This window comes from Cetorhinus maximus, chromosome 16 (assembly GCF_964194155.1).
Source record: "Cetorhinus maximus chromosome 16, sCetMax3.hap1.1, whole genome shotgun sequence".
In the NCBI taxonomy this organism is placed as follows: Eukaryota; Metazoa; Chordata; class Chondrichthyes; order Lamniformes; family Cetorhinidae; genus Cetorhinus; species Cetorhinus maximus.
Genome location: NC_135894.1, coordinates 3,246,750 through 3,262,890, shown reverse-complemented (window position 1 = coordinate 3,262,890; position 16,141 = coordinate 3,246,750).

Sequence of the window (16,141 nt, the reverse complement as noted above, 5' to 3'; positions counted from 1 at the left end):
TATCCTGTACGACTCTCTGTCGAATTAATTATTTTATAAACCACAGTTAACTTCATGATTGTTCCTATCGTTTTAACATTGGGAAGATGGAATCTCTTGACTTCAGCATTTCTCAGAAACTCAGCTCCCGATCAAGTGAATCTACAAGTCTCCCTGGACAATTTCTCAGGTGGAACCAGACTGTTCACACCCTGAGCGATACGGTTGTCACTGGGATAATAGCTGATCCCCTATTCCCTCTATTCCAAATATTGCCCTCTTCCACCTCCAAAATATCACTCATCAACACCCCACCTTAGCCCGGCTAGTTAATAAACCCTCATCTGTTCCTCAACCAAGAGTCGACTGTTCAAATGTTATCGTGCTCACACTGTCAGCCAACAACCTTCAAAGGCCAGATCTAGTAACAAACGCTCCTGCCCATATTCTAACTCACAACAAATCAGGTTGAGCCACCATTCCTGTGCTCACTGGCCTGAATGGATTCCTGATCTGGTAACACCAATTTTTAATATTATCACTCTTATGACTTGCTCCCTTCAAGGCCTCACTCTTCCCTTTAACCCCTTTCCACCTGGTATTTTTCGTTGTTCCTTCCCATTATTTGCCTGAAAGTTTTATGCATTTAAATTTAAGTTATCATGTTTCAACCACTACCTGCCCCCGTATAATAATCTGAATTTCCTAGAGCGTTACGGTCACTGGTGACAAAGTTGCGATGCTCGAAACGCGAAATGGTTAGGGCCCCTCTGCCAATCACTTCCCAGCGTGACACCCACCTGGTGCTCCATGTTGGAAAGGCAGATTCCGCAGCTTTGACACAATCTTTTGTTACTTGGTGTGTGCCTGTCCATTGAACGTTTGTTTTGGTTATTTACTACTGAACACATGTTCAACAGCGCGATGTACCCCGCCAAACGCCCGCCTCTCGCACTATTTTAATGAACCAGGATTTTAATTTGCAGCTGAAGGGCTCTGCCTGACTAATGCAATTGGAAAGTTTGTGGTCGTGCAGCAGAAGTTTTTTTTTTCTGGAGCTGCTGTTGTGAGCTGCTTCATACATTCAGTGTGGACAGATGATTGGTGCCCCAAATCTGGCTGACGTATGTGGTCAATAATCGGAGAGCATTTGTGACTTATATATCATCAGCACTTAGTGCAGTAGTTGCAGAGAGGGGAAGCTATGTTCAGGGGGAGGAATGGGGAGGCGTGGCGGGGCGAGGGGGGGCGGGAAGGGGGGTGTAGCGTGATTCTGCCCTACCTGCCCTGGGGCTTTAAGTGCACTTTACCATATTAGGTCTAACCCAGGAAACGAGAGTTGGGCGACTCTGATTCAGCAAGGGGTGGTCAAAGAGCTGTGTCACCTCCTTCAACACGACTTACAGCCTCTCTCCAGCGTGAGGATGGTGATACCAATGGCAGTTAAGGTCAGAGTCACATTGAACATCTATGGAAGTGGAAAAAGCAGATATGAGTAGATTACATATCCACCATCTCTCAATGTGCTGTCCGTTGCTGTGTCCAGTACGTGTTGGAGACAATCAATGCCGGGTGAGGCGAATACATCGTTTTGTTCCTCAGCAGGGAGAAGTATGATGTGAGGTCTCATTATTTTCCCAGGACAGAGGGATTCCAGATTTTGCACGAGGTCCCACTGAGCCTCCATCTCAAAGGTCCAGTAATTGAAATAATTCTCAATTCATTTGTTTCCCAAATATTATTATTTCATGGACGTTTACTTCACTGGGTTTTGGCCCGGGAGAAGGGCGTGGTGAGCTGCTACAATGTGTGGTAGTTACGTTCCGATGCTCAGTAGATCATTTGGGTGAGCGTTCACCAGCAGCTCCGATGCAATCATTTAGAAGTAGGCAGCCATTTCCCACCATCATCGAAACCTCATTCAGAAATAGAGGTTGAACTCTTGGAAATCGATCTTTCCCCCTCGACACATGGCTCTAAACACGAACAAACTTTCCACTAACCACCGCCGAACGACCACGTGAAAATAACACGAACATAACGAGAAAAATGCAGCAACCAAGAACATCATGTAGGAGACCATCGGTGTGATTAAGTAATTATTCTGATTCGTGAAAAGCTCGCAGTGAACCACCCGCTACACGCTAGGGCATGTTTTCAAGTTCATGGTGTTCTGCTGCGCTCTTCATCCTGTTAAAAAGTAGAGACATATAAGAAAGCCGTCAATTGCTTTGTGTAGTGCTTGATGCACTGTCGGCTAATTGCTGTCACTTCCGTCTGCACTGGTCAATTGGCGAAAGCGTGAGAAAAGGAGTTGTGGTGATTGCCATATTCATTGCTTGTGGCAGCAACATTCCCGCTTCACAGCCCCCCCACCCCCAGAATTGAGCTGCAAGTGCTCCTGAATGATGCTTACGACCTTTGGTGGCGTTAGGAATGAGTTTTACCTTAAAACTTTAAGTTTCATTTGTATTTCTTTATCTGTGTTAAGAAAATATCAGGTTGAGTTTTAGTTTAAATGTGAAAGGTGCCTCCATTTCAAATGACTTTTAGAACTCTGAGAAGTTAAAGTGAACAAGAGCAAAATAAAACGGTGCTGTTGCCAAGTGACAGGGTTTCAGAGTGGCAGCCTAAGTCCCGCCCACCCCTAAACCGGCCCACAAAACCCAGCAGTTTGATTTCAGTTTGAAGACAGCTGCGACGAGAGACTGCAGCCAGGGAAGAGAGAAAAACAGAGATAATAATTTTACAAAAAGAACCAATCGGCCCCAAAAGCAAAAAGGTTGAGACAGAATCCCGTATTAGTCCCAAACAGACCTTCTGGTCAAGAGGAGAACAGCAACCTGGAAAATGTGTCTTAAGTGAATTTAAAAATAAGGAGCAGAGTGGAAGGCTACATGCTTCAAAGTTAAGTGTTAAAAAATTTGCAGGAAACAGGTTTAATTTGATATAAAGGCTTGTTAGAAGTCAGGAGTTCCAAATAAACAGCTGACTGCCTCTAATACTTGGCTACGGAAATGTGAAGCAGCGGTAATGTAGACGGAAAAGTCGTTGAGGAAGTTTGCATAGAAGTCACCTTGAATGAATGCTATGACCCAGGGGAGAGAAGCATTTAAAGGAGGTGTCAAAACGGAGGTGTCAAAACCCTGGAGGCGAACCCTTTTAGGACACCTCTGAGAGAAATTGTCAACGAGGGAGACGATTCCAACGAAGACTCTTTGAAAGTGGATATTGGAAGGCCCCGTGTACAAGATGATGTTCAGTGAGGCCGGTTGGCTCACTTTGGCACAAGCGACCTGGAGGTGTCTAAAACAGCTCCATTTTATTTCTCCGATTCGTATTTGTCACTTGAATTCAGTGTGGTGTGTCTGAGTACAGGTCTCAAAAAGCATTGTTTTAATTTTATCTTGTCTTGATTCATAAATGTTGTTTTTTGTTTTGGTTAAAACTTGTATTGCTGTCTCCAGTGATTATTTTCAGTAGCCCCTCTACACGTATGTAAACAATTAATGCAAGTGTTACGGTCTATCCAGCTGCGTTCCACCATGGGATCCGGCTTGCTCAGTTGGAACATCAGCTAAGATATTAAAAATACCATCACTATCAGGCGAGCATAGGCAATATCACCAGGAATCCGGAGGACACCACAGGAGGAGGAGGAAGAGGATGGGTGGATAATTTATGGAAACCATAGGCCGAGTCAAAATGTCCGAGAATGCCTAATGAGACGGATACCCTTTGAAAAACATATCTTCCCCACCATTCTCCACTGTTGCGGCCATCTGAGACACCCTACCACATCTTCCCCTTTGTCACCATTTTGTAATTAAAATCAGGAACACAACTTGTTTATTAACATTTTAATCAAACAACACATCCAATTATTCAGACAGAAGTGAATTATTCAGAATTGTGAGTTTGATTGGTGTGTGTACTGTCTGTTCATTCGAATTGCCTAATGCTCCTTCAGAGTGCTTCTGCAGTGAATGCAGCATGACTTGAGGGTGGTTGTTGACTTTCACTGGTGGAGGCTGCAAATAAACTTGCAGAACACCCTCGAGCAGCTCTGGGGCTAAAGGGTTCAGATTGGGACTGCGTCACCTCGGCATGGGCAGCAGCCGTCAGGATGGAGGTGGTGACAGCAAGGATAATGACTGAAGAGAGAACAAATGCTTTCAACCCGAGAGAGGGCAGCAGGTTCGTACTCCATGGTGACACTCTGACTCCCAATGGGCCGGAATCTCAGTGATCCGAGTTGTGTGCTGCTGCACAGATTGCGGGACTGCTGAGAGAATGTGCATGTAACTTTGAGAACTGAGGTCCATAGCCATGACAATACCAGTCTGAGGCTGCATGGCAGCAACCATGGATCTCATGAGCGGAATCTGAGATCCCAACGCGGCAACAGGATTTTGGACAGATTCGGCCTGTACTGCAGCGGTTGTTGAGGCACTGTCCACCAGATATTGTGCCCCAGCAGCGTCCTCATTTGCTGTCATGGAATTCGTATCCACGTCCACAGGGCCCAGTAAAGTTCCCAACAGTGCCCCGTGTACGAGAACCCATTTGTGATCACACCCATCGTTGAGCTGGCACAGCAATTATCCCTTCCACGTGGCCTGTCTGCAGCCGACTGCTGCTCGGTGATTCAAAACACATATATTAAGTCTCGGCTCTTGTCTCTGTTTTACATACAGTGCCAATATTTGAGCCTGTGCCTGTGAGCGTTAGATCAATTGACAGGGCTTCATCATCACTGCTGCCATTTCTCACTCTCCCCGTCTCTCCTATCCTCCCTCTCTCCCTTCCCCCTCCCCTCCACTCTGTCTCTCTCTTTCTCGCACCAGCTCTCTCTCACCCTTTGTTTTGCTTGGGAACCTATCCGCTTTCAGCTGTCATTGCCATGTGTGAATTCATAAGTGGGGGATTGGGTCTTATGGGTTGTAAGTGGGATGGAAAGCAAGTTGTCCATTGTCCAACCATCTGCGGTTCTTGTATCATCCCAGACAGCAGAATCATGGTGAGCGTGGCGTTCAGAAACGACATAAGGCATGAACATAGTATTATCACTAAGAGTCACGTTCATGTCTAATGCTGCTGTCTCTGTGACAGATGTTCCCATGATACAGATAATCACCTCCTCCCTCAAGCACAAGGGGTGAAGTTTTGCCTGATTCCCTATGGTTCTCTGCCGCTCCCTGTGATTAAGGGTTCACGTTGTCCTGCCAGCGAGAGAGGGCAGGATGTCAGTGCTGGTGTTGCCATGCGTTGGGAGATGTAACTGCCGTAGGTGAGTAGATGGAATTACGTTGAGACAGTGATTGGTATATGTGAGCCTAGCACCAGTGAAAGGTGTGTGAGAGTGACGTGTTGATTGTGAATATTAGGCATTAATCGTGAATGTTAGTAACTGCTTATGGTTGAGTGATGGGGGTGTGGTACTTTCAGTTGTGTGCGAGGTTGGTGCTATCGTGGCTAGGAGATGTCATGCAGAAATGAACTCGCTGACATTACGATCCCGGGTGAGCACATTAATCTTCTTCTGGCACTGTCGCCAGGCCCTCAGGGCCAGAAGTCTTACATTCACCCTGCTTTCAACCTGTTACCTTTCCCTTCGGAGAGTCATTTTGGGTCTGCATCCCCCTCCACCCACGGGAACATGGACTCTCGCCCCCTGTAAAACATTCTCCGCACCAATATTCGATTGAAATTTGTCAATTACCTTAAATCAGTGATTTCTTACTCCTGAAATTTCAGCCACTTGAGCCAGTTTCACCTGAATCACTCTTATCAAAACATTCATGAATTTATAATCTATAATTAATTTCCCCTGACACTTAATTGCTCTACAGGACAATCCCAGACTTTTTAATCACTCCAGATCCTGGCTTCCATTCAATTAAATCAACTCTGAATACTCACAAAGTCATTCCAATTTTCCCAAAGTCTGATGATTACAATTGGACAAAATTGTCCCACCGTGCTCTAACTAAAGCTTTGTACAAAATTAAAAAATAATCCTGATTTATTAATTCAGGTATGGCTGATTTTAAAGCCAAGAGCGCTGCTTTATTTTAATTTTCAACTGCTTTATGATCTTGTGCTGTAACATCCAAAGATATTGTGCATGTTCCCAAGGCTTGGTTTTCGTGTCCTGCTAGGGACAGGGATTTGGTCCGTAATCACCACATCTTAGATATTTCTTCATGCTTTATTGTTGTTTCTGCTCAAAATTTGGATATTCAACAGATAACTGGGGATTAGGATATTTGAAGCTTTCTGCAAGAGGTCTAATGCTCTGCTGGAGGAGCTTGTATGGCCACCGAGGAATCAGTTGAGGCCACATGAAGCATCAGAGCTGCCAGCAACAGGGGTCACTTCTGCGTTCAATATTTCGGCAGTCAGCTAATACTTTACAATTGTCTCTTTGGACATGAGTTTGGCAGCAGGTCAAATCCCAGTTAGAGAGGCTCAGGAGCAGCAGCATTCGCAGGAAGAACGTCGTGTACCAGATGGAAGTCACCATATGTGAGAGGAAGCTCATAGCCCAATGACGTCAAGAATGAGGCATTCGGGAATCAGGCAGTTCCCACTACAAAGTGTGTAAATAAACTGGGTCAATTACCTAGACGTGAATTAAAGACAATGCAGGAGGAGGCTGCGATTCTGCAGAGAGCTTGAGCCTGAAATGGGTGCCGTTCTCCACAAAGACATTCAGGAAATGTCAATTCAGAGACCCGCACTGTCAATGACACTGAAGCTTCCATTGACTTTTAGCATGTTCACAACCTGTTACTTCTTTGTTTCATAACTGATGTGTGCGGTTGTGAAACTAAGATGCACACGGTAATTTCCACACTTTGACAAGTGTCCCTTTCACCAACGTGGGCCAGTTCAAATCTGACGACTATGTCACTTTATCTGAGGGACAGAGCATGGCACGGTTTTCCTCCATTGCTGTTTTTCGCAGGTACAGGATGTGGCCGACTGCACTCACTTTCCGATAAGTGTCCTAGACAGAATGCGGGCTGCAACATAAAAGAAAGGACTCCCACTCTCTGAAAGGGCAGCTGTCTGTGACAGTCACAACGTCAAACTGTATTTAACTTTTCAAAAGAATAGTATACACGTGACAGACAAACAGATGAATTAAATATTGCACCTTGGTTACCGGGCCAAGAGTTAAAGCTAGTCATTGATTTTGCACATTTAACCTTTCCAAGTGTAGCGCGTAGCCCTAGGCCTTGGAAAGTTCCAGTCTGAAACACTCGGTCTTGGATAACGCTGTGCACTGGAATACCAATAGGTCTCAGCTGAGGAAAGAGCGTCTTACATGGCCCTGCAGCAGATGTTGATATTTATTTCGCTGTGCCCATGGGATCAGCCCACAGCGCACAGAGTCCTAAGTCACATAGCAGCTGGGGATGCAACTCAATGAAGAACACTGTTACCCTCTCCAGAACTTCGTTGAAAGGGGACATTCTTGAAGAAGATGGACAACAGTCTCTTTCCCACGAAGGTCATTTCGACGACATTGTGCAGAGGATGTACTTTCTGCACGTGCAGCAAGTGAGGGAAAAGCAGAGTCCTTGTGACTACCAGACAAATGAGGTCTTGCTGCCTGTTTTTTAATTTCTGGGATTGCACATTCTGCCAAACGGCTTTCGCTGTCTGTTCAGCGCACAATCCAATAGGGCCGACCATCTTCTTTCCCCACAGGGCCTTGAGGACGTGACATGCAGACCAAAACCAGATGGACCTGCGATCAAGGTTGTTTCTCTGCAGAACCATGTCTACGGGAAATAGGGGGTTTCACACGGTGCAAATGGTTGTAGTACCAAGGTGGCCAGGCCCATCCTTGGCAAAACAAGGTATAAGCGGAAATGTTAGGACAGTGACATTTAACTAGATTTCAGGGCATGTGAGCGCCGCTGAGCATAGCAGGACATGACGTGGCCAGAGACCAGTTTACCCAGCATCGCTCCAGATAATTGCTGCCTTGCAAGTGTGTGACCCAGGACGCGGAAGGGAGAGGAGAAAGTTCGAAACAACATGAGTACGGCATTGTATTCATGATGTATCTGAATGGCATTTCACATGGGAGCAACTTTTGCTGGAAGCCACACAGTGGGTGCCCAGGTCAAGCGTTCACCACGGAGCTTTATGTTGGCTTGTCCGTGTAGGGATGGCTGATGTATTTCCCTGAGGGAGGGCTCGGAATGTGAGGCTGATTAGTGAGCAGAGAAAGATATGCGCTGATAACTCCTGCTGTACTCTGTTTCCGCGCACAGCACTCAGTGCTACCGACTCTACGTCCACACTTGTACCCATTGGAGTGTGAGGCTCTAGCCTGCTTTCTGCTGAGTGCTAAAATTCCGATGGCGCTTACTCTGACACGTCTACCTCCTCCTCGAGTACGACTCTTGGCTTCTCAGCGTATTGTAGGGAGGCAGCACCGGGATCTGTGGGAGAGACACACGACAGTCATGCAATGAGGTCATGAGAGTATTTTCTTTCTGATTGACCTTCTGCCAAAGCTATCCCTGTTCACGATTGCTGCCATTAACTGTCTCCCTGGTGAAATACTTGCGTACTTGAAGTTACACATTACCATGCCAAACCCAAATCCCAGCTCACCCCAAACCCCCACCCCCAGACAGTCCACGATACCCTCTGCACAACTGCATCAACAGCAGGGGCGTGTGAGCCTTTGAGGCGGGACTCGTTCCAAACCACACGTTCTCTGATGGCATCCTGTCATTGTACATTATCCTCGACTCCACAGTTCCAATAACACAAAGATTTGGGATCCTGCTCCTCGTTCTCTCTGGCTCTACGTCGTTGTGCTCCCTCTTCCAATTAAAGGACAAGAGGGGAAGTGTGATGTGGTATATCTTCGAGCCACGGTGATTGGACATTCCTCCAAGAGATCAACGGTTCTTTCCACGCATAGCTATGCGTTACCATTGAAATTCCCGATTCCCACCGAGGGTTCACATGCTGTATGCAGCGATGCCAGGCTGCAAGGAGTGAAGGGACATTCCTTTCACCTTGTTGGAAGGTAAAATGACACTAAAGCGCTTTTGAAACTTTGTCCAGTTCCGCGGATGTTCAGCTTTGGAGCTGAAGAGCTCCATTGTCATCACGAAACTCCCTCTGGTGCTTAGAAGGAACCTGGATCCTTCAAGGAACAGGATGTCCTGTGTGGCTATCGCTCTGTCAAAAGGCTGTCCAGGCAGTGCTCCGTGAAGCGAGTTACTGATGCCTTCCAGGACTCCGGGGGGAATCTGGACCGTTCAGAGAACAGTGTGTTTTTCTGTGAGTCTACCTCTGTCAGGAGGGTGTTGCAGTAGGTCTCACGTCCATGACTACTTCTTAGATCCACAAAGGTTGCTTTGATTGCTCACTATGAAGAAGGACTATCCTCAGAGTACGCAGCTGATGATAACCATCAGACTGCAGCACAGGGAAATTATAATGAATCTCATGCTGCTGCTCGCACCTTGTTGGAGCTAACATCGGGATGTTGAAAATGTGGTTCCGGTGGCTGGACCTGAATGGTGGAGATCTGCAATATAACCTCCAAAGGGTGTGATGCACTCTTGTCACTTGCTTTGCTCTTTATAACCTGGCTCTGCTATTGGCAGAGAAGCAGACCCGAGGAGGAGATGGAGCAGCTGGACGTCTCCCCCCATGAGGCGGACTTTGACGGCAATGTAGGTGAGGCGGTATTGGAAGGCGATGATGACGACAAAGAAACAATCACACTGCCAAGAGCATTCAGCCGCACGAGAGGCGCTTTCACAGATGCTAGATTTGTGGAGGATGATAAAAACAAGCAGTGAGAAATCACCATTGAACGTCACATTTGCATCTCTGAATGTGTGATTCCAGTGTGGTTCATAGCATGTCACATACCCACTGTCGGAATTATCCAGTCGTGGAGGTTCTGTGGAGGCCCCATTAGTAGCTCGATCCCAGAAGGATGATGTTGACATATTTTGAGGGCACTCCATAGATCTTCAAATCTCCCCTCGGAAAGCTTGACTCCTGTCTGTATGAGGGCAGCTTGCTTGTGTTCTGAAGCAGGGTCAGAAAATGCTAATACAGCCATGGAACATTTAAGCCTGATCATTTGTTATCTTTCAACATCTGATCACTACAGGAGCGCAGTGCCACCGGCCACAGATGCTGACGAGATGAGAGCCAGCTACAGCTTAAAGGCCCTGAGAGCACACATGGAGAATGATGGATCTCTATCATGCCTGCCCATGACATTCTGGCAGCAGTGACAAGCAACATCCAGGATCAGGCATCATTGATGTGTCAACTGAAAGTGAAGCTGGACCATAACTTCTTTGTGAAGGCTGCACAAAGGACAACAAAGGCGGCACAAATGTAAGTTTCACATCCGAGTGACACGAGCCCTGCTCATCATAACAAGGAGTCATAGGAAAGACACATTCTGGGGAGGTAATTTACACCAATGAACTAGAAGTGATGAACACATTAGCCCAGGCTGTGCAACTAAATCCCCCAAACCTCTCTAACACTGTCGTTACGACTTGGTGTACCCCAAAATACAGAGTGAGGTATACATAGCCTGTTGAGTGTGATGAGCTCTTGGCGGGCGAACTCTGGAGGACCGAGACAAATACATAATTACCTGGAAAAACTCAGCAGGTCTGGCAGCAACGGCGGAGAAGAAAAGAGTTGACGTTTCGAGTCCTCATCACCCTTCGGCAGAACTGAAGTAAAGTTAGTAGAGGGGTGAAATATAAGCTGGTCTAAGGTGGGGGGCGGGGGGAGAGAGTAGTTGAGGGTGGGGTTGTTGTGGGGACAAGGAAGCAGTGATAGGAGCAGATAATAAAAAGATGTCACAGACAAAAGGATCAAAGAGTTGTTGAAGGTGGTGATATTATCTAAGAAAAGTGCTAATTAAGGATGGATGGCAGGATACTCAAGGTACAGCTCTAGTGGGGTGAGGGTGGAAAGGTTAACAAGGTGTTAGTTGTAGATTTTAAAACAATGGAAATAGTTGGGAAAAGAAGAATGCATATAAATTATTGGAAAAAAAAAGGGAGGGGGAAGAAAAGGGGTGGAGATGGGGGGAGGGGGAGTTTAAGATCTAAAGTTGTTGCATTCAATATTCAGCCCGGATGGCTGTAAAGTGCCTAGCTGGAAGATGAGATGCTGTTCCTCCAGTTTGCGTTGGGCTTCACTGGAACAATGCAGCAAGCCAAGGACAGGCATGTGGGAAAGAGAGCAGGGTGGAGTGTTAAAATGGCAAGCGACAGGGAGGTTTGGGTCTTTCTTGCGGAGAGACCGCAGGTGTTCTGCAAAGCGGTCGCCCAGTTTGCGTTTGGTCTCTCAAATGTAGAGGAGACCGCATTGCGAGCAACGACTGCAGTGGACTAAGTAAGGTGAAATGAAGTGAAATGCTGCTTCACTTGAAAGCAGTGTTTGGGCCCTTTGACGGTGAGGAGAGAGGAAGTGATGGGGCAGGTGTTACATCTTCTGCGTGGGCATGGGGAGGTGCCATAGGTTGGGGTTGAGGAGTAGGGGGTGATGGAGGAGTGGACCAGGGTGTCCCGGAGGGAACGATCCCTACGGAATGTCGCCAGCGGGGGTGAAGGGAAGATGTGTTTGGTGGTGGCATCATGCTGGAGTTGGCGGAAACGGCGAAGGTTGATCCTTTGAATGCGGAGGCTGGTGGGGTGATAAGTGAGGACAAGGGGGACCCTATCATGCTTCTGTGAGGGAGGAGAAGGCATGAGGGCAGAAGCGCGTCATATGGGCCGGACACAGTTGAGGGCCATGTGAACGACCGTGGGTGGAAAACCTCGCTTAAGGAAGAAGGAGGACCTGTCAGAGGAGCTGTTTTTGAAGGTAGCGTCATCAGAACAGATGCGACGGAGGCGAAGGAACTGAGAGAATGGAATAGAGTCCTTACAGGAAGCGGGGTGTGAGGAGCTGTAGTCGAGGTAGCTGTGGGAGTCGGTAGGCTTGAAATGGATATTGGTGGACAGTCTATCATCAGAAATTGAGACAGAGAGTCAAGGAAGGGAAGAGAAGTGTCAGAGATGGACCATGTGAAAATGATGCAGGGGTGGAGATTGGAAGCAAAATTAATAAATTTTTCCAGGTCCAGACAAGAGCATGAAGCAGCACCGAAGTAATCATCGATGTACCGGAGAAAGAGTTGTGGGAGGGGGCCGGAGTAGGACTGGAACAAGGAATGTTCCACATACCCCATAAAGAGACAGGCATAGCTGGGGCCCATGCGGGTGCCCATAGCCACACCTTTCATTTGGAGGAAGTGAGAGGTGTTAAAGGAGAAATTGTTCAGTGTGAGAACAAGTTCAGCCAGACGGAGGAGAGTAGTGGTGGATGGGGATTGTTCGGGCCTCTGTTCTAGGAAGAAGCTAAGGGCCCTCAGACTATCCTGGTGGGGGATGGAGGTTTAGAGGGATTGGACATCCATGGTGAAGAGGAAGCGGTTGGGGCCAGGGAACTGGAAATTGTTGATGTGACGTAAGGTGTCAGAGGAATCACGGATGTAGGTGGGAAGGGACTGGGCAAGGGGAGAGAGAAGGGAGTCAAGATAACGAGAAATGAGTTCCGAAGGGTCATGAGGACTCGAAACGTCAACTATTTTCTTCTCCGCCGATGCTGCCACATCTGCTGAGTTTTTCCAGGTAATTCTGCTTTTGTTTTTTTATTTCCAGCATTCGCAGTAGCTTTTAGCTTTGTGTTTTTATCTCTGTGTTTAATTGACTTAAACCTCTCTTCAAGAAACGCCTTCCCTGAAGAAGTACTGCTCTGTTCTCCGACAGGATTTCCGCCAGTCTCTTCTGCCCTGTTCAACTTCATTGCTTTCCATTTCTCTCCTCGTGTTTGACAAGGTGTTTACTAAAACCCGCTTTCACAGCCATATTTCCTTTCTCAGTGACTGTCTCCGTCTCCGACTCACCCCACGTGGATTTCAACAGAAATTCCATCCCTCGTGTTTCGAACCCACCCAGGATTACAGGTATCTCTGGGACATAAAACGTTTCTCGGAATGCTGTTCCCGTCGCATTCTGAGATCCAAACTCAGTGCCATGCGCAGCCATATGAACACACTCGAACTCTCTCTCCAGCAGCACCGCCGCACCCTTTTTCAAAGCTGCTTGTTCCCCCAGTTTCATTTTATTCTTCCCCTCAACCGACGCCTCAACAAAAAACTTTTTCTCTTTCTCTCAAGTGCTAAGGAACGAAAGCTCCAACAACTCATCGACTCCAACACCCATCTGGGACCCTCCACCCCTGCTTGTCCCTCCGTCCCCACCCCATCTTCCAATCCCAGTCCCGTTTGAGGGCCCTGTCGAGACCTGGAAAAAATTATTGATTTTGCTTCCAATCTCCACCCCTCCATCATTTTCACATGGTCCATACCTGACACTTCTCTTCCCTTCCTTGACCTCTCTGTCTCAATTTCTGATGATAGACTGTCCACCAATATCCATTTCAAGCCTACTGACTCCCACAGCTACCTCGAGTACAGCTCCTCACACCCCGCTTCCTGTAAGGACTCAATCCCATTCTCTCAGTTCCTTCGCCTCCGTCGCATCTGTTCTGATGACGTTACCTTCAAAAACAGCTCCTCTGACAGGTCCTCCTTCTTCCTTAACCGAGGTTTTCCATCCCCGGTCGTTGACAGGGCCCTCAACTGTGTCCGGCCCATATACCGCGCATCCGCCCTAACGCCTTCTCCTCCCTCCCAGAAACATGATAGGGTCCCCCTTGTCCTCACTTATCACCCCACCAGCCTCCGCATTCAAAGGATCAACCTCCGCCATTTCTGCCAACTCCAGCATGATGCCACCACCAAACACATCTTCCCTTCACCCCCGCTGGCGGCATTCCGTAGGGATCGTTCCCTCCGGGACACCCTGGTCCACTCCTCCATCACCCCCTACTCCTCAACCCCCACCTATGGCACCTCCCCATGCCCACGCAGAAGATGCAAAACCTGCTCCTTCACATTCCTCTCTCCTGACCGTCCAAGGGCACAAAAACTCCTTTGAAGTGAAGCAGCATTTCACTTGCATTTCCCCTTACTTAGTCTAGTGCATTCGTTGCTCCCAATGTGGTCTCCTCTACATTGCAGTAAGCAAACGCAAACTGGGCGACCGCTTTGCAGAACACCTGCGGTCTGTCCGCAAGAAAGACCCAAACCTCCCTGTCGCTTGCCATTTTATCACTCCACCCTGCTCTCTTGCCCACATGTCTATCCTTGGCTTGCTGCATTGTTCCAGTGAAGCCCAACGCAAACTGAAGGAACAGCACGTCATCTTCCAACTAGGGACTTTACAGCCTTCCGGGCTGAATATTTAATTCAACAACTTTATATCTTAAACTCCCCTTCTCCCCATCCCCACCCCGTATCTTCCCCTTACCTTTTTTATTCAATAATTTATATAGATTCTTCTTTTCCCACCTATTTCCATTGTTTTAAAATCTACAACTAATACCTTGTTAACCTTTCCACCCTCACCCCACTAGAGCTGTGCTTTGAGTGTCCTGCCATCCATTCTTAATTAACACTTTTCTTAGATAATATCACCACCTTCGACACCTCTTTGATCGTTTTGTCTGTGACATATTTTGATCATCTGCTCCTATCCCTGCTTGCTTGTCCCCGCCACCACCCCAACCTCAACTTCTCTGTCCCCCCGCCTCCCACTTTAGACCAGCTTATATTTCACCCCTCTTCCAACTATACTTCAGTTCTGTTGAAGGGTCGTGTGGACCCGAAACGTCAACTCTTTTCTTCTCCGCCGATGCTGCCAGATCTGCTGAGTTTTTCCAGGTAATTCTGTTTTTGTTTTGGATTTCCAGCATCCGCAGTAGCTTTTAGCTTTTTGTTTTTATCTGGAGGACCGAGGTCTGACGGTCTCCGTTTAAATTCCTTTGTCCTGTTATGTGGAAGTGGCACCCTCCTCGGCATGTAGAGATGGAGTTGCTGAGGTCACAGCAAAGGGAAATTCGGATAGGCCAGGCACTCCCGGAGACATGCGATTGGATAGCCAAGGTGGTCTGCATCAGCGGATCATCATCCCTATGCCTGAACGTCCTAGGCTTAATAATTTGCTGTGTGTGTGAGCTTTTGTGTGTGTTTCTGCCTCCGTGTGCATGTGTGTCTGTGTCTCTGTTTGTTTCTGTGTGCATGTGTGTGTTCACGAACGTGTGTGTGTGTGTGTAAGAGAGTGAGGGAGGGTCGTGTGTTCTTGTGTAATGCGCTCTGCGTGTGAGACCGTGCGTTTGTGTGAATGTGAGTGTGAAAAATTATGAGTGTGTTGGTGTGCCTGTTTTATGCGTGTTGCTCTTTATATGTCTGCGTGTGCGTTTCAGAGCGTTTGTGTGTCCGGGTATGTCTGTGAGAACTGGTGTGTGTGCGTGACTATCTGTGTTTGTGTGAGTATTTTGTGAGCAAGTGCGCATCAATTTATGCTTGGAAATGTTTGTATTCGTATGTGTTTCTGTGATTTTGAGCGTTTGTGCAACTGTTTGAGTGTCTGTGTGGGTGGTTTGTGTATATGTGTTTCTATCTGTGTGTGTTTATGTTTCTGTGTGTGTGAGTTTGGAGAGAGAGAGAGGTAGTTTGTTTGAAACATAGGAATATATAATTATAGAAAATTGGAGCAGGAGTACGCCATTCGGCACGTCAAGCCTGCTGCACCATTAATGATGATCTTTGCTGATCAATGGACTACTCCCACTTTAAACCCATAACGTATGATCCCTATCGCCCCAACAGCTATATCAAACTCCTTCTTGAAAACAACAATGTTTTGGCGTAGGCTAATTCATGTGGTGGCGAATTCCACAGGCTCACCACGCTCTAGGTGAAGATTTTTTTTCCGAATCTCAGTCCCTAATTGTCTACCACGTTTTTTCACGCTGTGAAACCCGGTTGTGGACTCCACACCATGTGAACCAACTTTCCTGAATTTGCACCGTATAGTCCATTTCGTATGTCATTGTTTTCTAAGAGAACTCCCTCCTTCTTAAGATCTCCTGCGAAAATAATCCTAACCGTCTCAATCGCTCCTCATTTATAAGGCGCACCATCCCAAGAATCAGTGTGGTAAACCTTCGCTAACATCCCTTTATTCCA